General features: G+C 45.2%; 1 pseudogene; it reads right to left on the reverse strand.

Moving 5' to 3' along the window:
• Positions 1-2,467: 2,467 nt before the first annotated feature.
• On the reverse strand, positions 2,468-3,385 carry LOC148147455 (uncharacterized; annotated as a pseudogene).
• Positions 3,386-5,001: the final 1,616 nt, after the last annotated feature.

The following is a 5,001-nucleotide window of genomic DNA, read 5'->3' on the forward strand; positions in this document are numbered from 1 at the left end:
AGGGGGCGACCAGAACCGTACACAATATTCCAAGTGCGGCTGCACAAGCATTTTATATATTTGTAGCATGACATTACGGCTCCGGAAGTCAATCCCTCTACCAATAAAACCTAATACACTGTATGCCTTCTTAACAGCACTATTCACCTGGGTAGCAACTTTCAGGGATCTATGTACATGGACACCAAGATTCCTTAACACATCCACACTACCAAGAATCTTTCCATTAACCCTGTACTCTGCCTTCCTGTTATTCTTCCCAAAGTGGATCACCTCACATTTATCTGCATTGAACTCCATTTGCCACCTCTCAGCCTAATTCTGCAGTTTATCGAAGTCCCCCTGCAACCTGTAACATTCTTCCACATTGTCCACCACTCCACCGACTTTAGTGTCATCTGCAAATTTACTAATCCATCCATCACTGCCTCACCTAAGTCATTGATAAAAATGGCAAACAGCAGTGGTCCCAAAACAGATCCTTGTGGCACACCACTAGTAACCAGACTCCAGACTGAATATTTTCCATCAAACTCCACTCGCTGCCTTCTTACAGAAAGCCAATTTCTAATCCAAACTGCTAAATCACCCTCAATCCCATGCCTCTGCATTTTCTCCAACAGCCTACCATATGGGACCTTATCAAAGGCTTTACTGAAGTCCATGTATACCACGTTAACTGCCCTACCCTCATCTACATGCTTGGTCACCTTCTCAAAAAACTCAAAGAGGTTTGTGAGACACGACCTGCACTTGACGAAACCATGTTGACTATCTGAAATTAAATTGTTGCTTGCTAGATGATTATAAATCTTATCTCTTATAATTCTTTCCAAAATCTTTCCTACAATAGACATAAGGCTGACTGGTCTATAATACTGCCCTTCTTGAACAAGGGCACAACATTTACAATCCTCCAGTCCTCTGGTACTAAACCTGTAGACAATGATGACTCAACGATCAAGACCAAAGCCTCCGCTATCTTCACCCTAGCTTCCCAGAGAAACCTCGGATAATTCCATTCCATCCAGAGGACTTGTCCAATTTCTCTCCTTCTAGAAGTGATAACACCTCCTTCTTTCTATCCTCAATCCTTACTGGTCTAATAGCCCATATTTCAGTCTTCTCCTCAACAATATCCTGCTGTTCCTGAGTGAAAACCAATGCAAAATATTCATTTAGCACATTTTGGATCTCCACAGGGTCCACACTCAACTTCCCACTTCAGTCTTTGACTGGCCCTATTCCTACCCTAGTCATCCTTTTATTCCTCACATACCGATAGAAAGCTTTCGGGTTCTCCTTTATTCTATTTGCTAAAGACTGCTCGTGTCTTCTTTTTGCTCTTCTTAACTCTCTCTTTAAATCATTCCTAGCTGATTTGTAACTCTCCATCGCCTCATCTGAACCTTCTGGTTTCAACATTACATAAGCATCCCTCTTCTGCTTAACAAGAGATGTAATTTCTGTAGTAAACCACAGTTCCCTTACCGTATCACGTCCTCCCTGCCTGATAGGGACATACCTATCAAGGACACGCAACATCTGTTCCTTAAACCAGCTCCACATTCCGATTGTCTGCATCCCCTGCATTTTGCTACCCCATTCTATGCATCCTAATTCTTGCCTAATCGCATTATAATTACTCTTGGCCCATCAATAACTCTTGACCTGTAGCATGTACCTATCCCTTTCCATCGCTAAACTAAATGTAGCTGAATTATGGTCACTCCCTCCAAAGTGTTCACCGACAACTAAATCAAACACCTGGCCTGGTTCATTACCAAGCACCAGGTCCAGTGTGGCCTCCCCTCTTGTTGGCCCTTCGACATACTGTGCCAGGAAACCCTCCTGTATACATTGGACAAAAACTGATCAATCAGACATACAAGAGTTATTGCATTTCCAGTCAATGTTGGGGAAGTTAAAGTCCCCCATAATGACCACCCTATTCCTTTCACTCCTACCAGAACCGTTTTGCAGATCCTCTCTTCCACCTCCCTGGAACTCCGTGGAGGCCTATAAAAATCTCCAAGCAGTGTGACCTCTCCTCTCCTGTTTCTAACTTCAGCCCACACTACCTCAGTAGACGAGTCCTCGTCAAATGTTCCGTCAGCCACTGTTATACTATCCTTGACTAATAAGGCCACACCTCCCTCTCTTTTACTGCCTTGCCTGTTCTTAATGAAAGATCTAAGCCCTGGAACCTGCAACATCCATTCCTCACCCTGCTCTCTCCATGTCTCTGAAATAGCCACAACATTGAAGTTCCAGTTACCTATCCATGCTGCAAGCTCACCTACCTAATTCTGGATACTTCTGGCATTGACATAGACACAGTTCAAACCAGCTTGCTGTCTGCCAGCACATTCCTGTGTCCCTGAAATCCTGTCCCTGTACTCCCTATTCTCATCCTCCTCTGCACTGGAACTGTACCTCAGGTTCCCATCCCCCTGCTGAATTGGTTTCAACCCACCCGAATAGCACCAGCAAATGTCCCACCCAGGATATTAGTACCCCTCTGGTTCAAGTGAAGACCGTCCTGTTTGTACAAGTCCCACCTTCCCCAGAATCAGCCCCAATTATCCAAGAACCTGAAACCCTTCCTCCTGCACCATCCTTGCAGCCATGTGTTCAGCTGATATCTCTCCCTAATCCTTGCCTCGCTATCACGTGGCACGGGTAACAAACCAGAGATAACAACTCTGTTTGTTCTAGCTTTCAGCTTCCACCCTAGCTCCCTGAAATCCTGCCTTACATCCCTATCCCGCTTTCTGCCAATGTCTTTGGTACCTACATGGACCACGACTTGAGGCTGGTCACCCTCTCCCTTCAGGACCCCAAAGATACGACCCGAGACATCACGGACCCTGGCATCTGGTAGGCAGCACACCAATCGCGAGTCTCGCTCGTTCCCAACAAACTTTCTATCTGAGCATCTAACTATCGAGTCCCCAATGACTAACACTCTCCTCCTTTCCCTCCTTCCCTTCTGTGCAACAGGGACAGGCTCTGTGCTAGAGACCTGGGCCCCACTGCATACCCCTGGTAAGTCTTTCCCCTCCGGCAGCATCCAAACAGTATACATGTTTTTCAGGGGAATGACCACAGGGGATCCCTGCACTGACTGCTCTTTTCCCCTTCGAACAGTTACCCAGCTTTCCTCATGCAGAGAAGTAACTGTTTCCCTGTAACTCTTACCTATCACAGCCTCTGCCTCCTGAATGATCCGAAGTTCATCCAGCTCCTGCTCCAGTTCCCTAACACGGTCTTGGACGAGCAAGAATTGGGTGCACTTCCTGCAGATGGACTTGGATGGGACACTAATGGCGTCCCTCACCTCAAACATCATGCAGGAGGAACATTCCTCTTGCTGCACTGCCATCCTTGCTAGTCCCCTTCTCAGAAAGTTAAAAAAATCAGAAGCTGACTTGATGTGTCCCTGGTGTTTAAGGTTAGAGGAGGTGAATGGGTGGGAGGCTGTCGGGTCTCGGGTTTAGAAAACACTCACTCATATAGCTGGAGGGAAATAAAAAACTCACCCCTCTCCCAGAAAGCTCTGCTTTTCGATGACAGATACAAAGACTCAAATCAATGACTCACCGTTCCCACCCTTCAAGGCACCATGGAATAAAGTATAAGGGAAGCAAAGCTAATGCTGCAACTGCTTCTACTGTCAATATTTCAAATGTCACACAAAAGATCCATGCTTTTTAGTAATTTTAGTAAAAATTACTCTTTTGTGTACGGGTTGATTTTCTTTCTGCTCTTGAGAGTAACAACTACTGCTGAAATCTAACCCCGAGGATGGTGCCAGCCTTTCAATACTTAAAAACATCAGAAGTAGGATTCAGTCGGCCATTTGATCTGACAAATCTGTCCACCAATCAATAAGATCATGGGTGACTTACCTCAACTCTATATTCTAACTTTATCCCATATTGGTGAAGAAGGCATTTGGTATGCTTTCCTTTATTGATCAGAGTTGGGAGGTCATGCTGCAGCTGTACAAGACATTGATTGGGCATAGTTTGGAATATTATGGAAGGATATTGTGAAACTTGAAAGTGTTCAGAAAATATTTACAAGGATGTTGCCAGTGTTGGAGGGTTTGAGCAAGAGGGAGAGGCTGAATAGGCTGAGACTGTTTTCCCTGGAGCATCAGAGGCTGAGGGGTGACCTTATAGAGGTTTACAAAATCATAAGACCATAAGACATAGGAGCGGAAGTAAGGCCATTTGGCCCATCGAGTCCACTCCGCCATTTAATCATGGATGATGGGCATTTCAACTCCACTTATCTCCATAGCCCTTAATTCCTTGTGACATCAAGAATTTATCAATCTCTGCCTTGAAGACATTTAGCATCCCGGCCTCCACTGCACTCCGCGGCAATGAATTCCACAGGCCCACCACTCTCTGGCTGAAGAAATGTGTCCGCATTTCTGTTCTGAATTGACCCCCTCTTCTTCTAAGGCTGTGTCCACGGGTCCTGGTCTCCTCGCCTAACGGAAACAATTTCCTAGTGTCCACCCTCTCCAAGCCATGTATTATCTTGTAAGTTTCTATTAGATCTCCCCTTAACCTTCTAAACTCCAATGAATACAATCCCAGGATCCTCAGCCGTTCCTTGTATGTTAGACCTACCATTCCAGGGATCATCCGTGTAAATCTCCTCTGGACATGCTCCAGTGCCAGTATGTCCTTCCTGAAGTGTGGAGACTAAAACTGGACACAGTACTCCAAATGGGGCCTAACCAGAGCTTTATAAAGTCTCAGTAGCACATCGCTGCTTTTATATTCCAACCCTTTTGAGATAAATGTCAACATTGCATTTGCTTTCTTAATCACGGACTCAACCTGCACGTTTACCTTTAGAGAATCCTCGACTAGCACTCCCAGATCCCTTTGTACTTTGGCTTTATGAATTTTCTCACCGTTTAGAAAGTAGTCCATGCTTGTATTCTTTTTTCCAAAGTGCAAGACCTCGCATTTGCTCACA

Source organism: Chiloscyllium plagiosum, unplaced genomic scaffold (genome assembly GCF_037043375.1).
Source record: "Chiloscyllium plagiosum isolate Xiang-an unplaced genomic scaffold, Cpla_swu_hap1 HiC_scaffold_16, whole genome shotgun sequence".
Classification (NCBI taxonomy): domain Eukaryota; kingdom Metazoa; phylum Chordata; class Chondrichthyes; order Orectolobiformes; family Hemiscylliidae; genus Chiloscyllium; species Chiloscyllium plagiosum.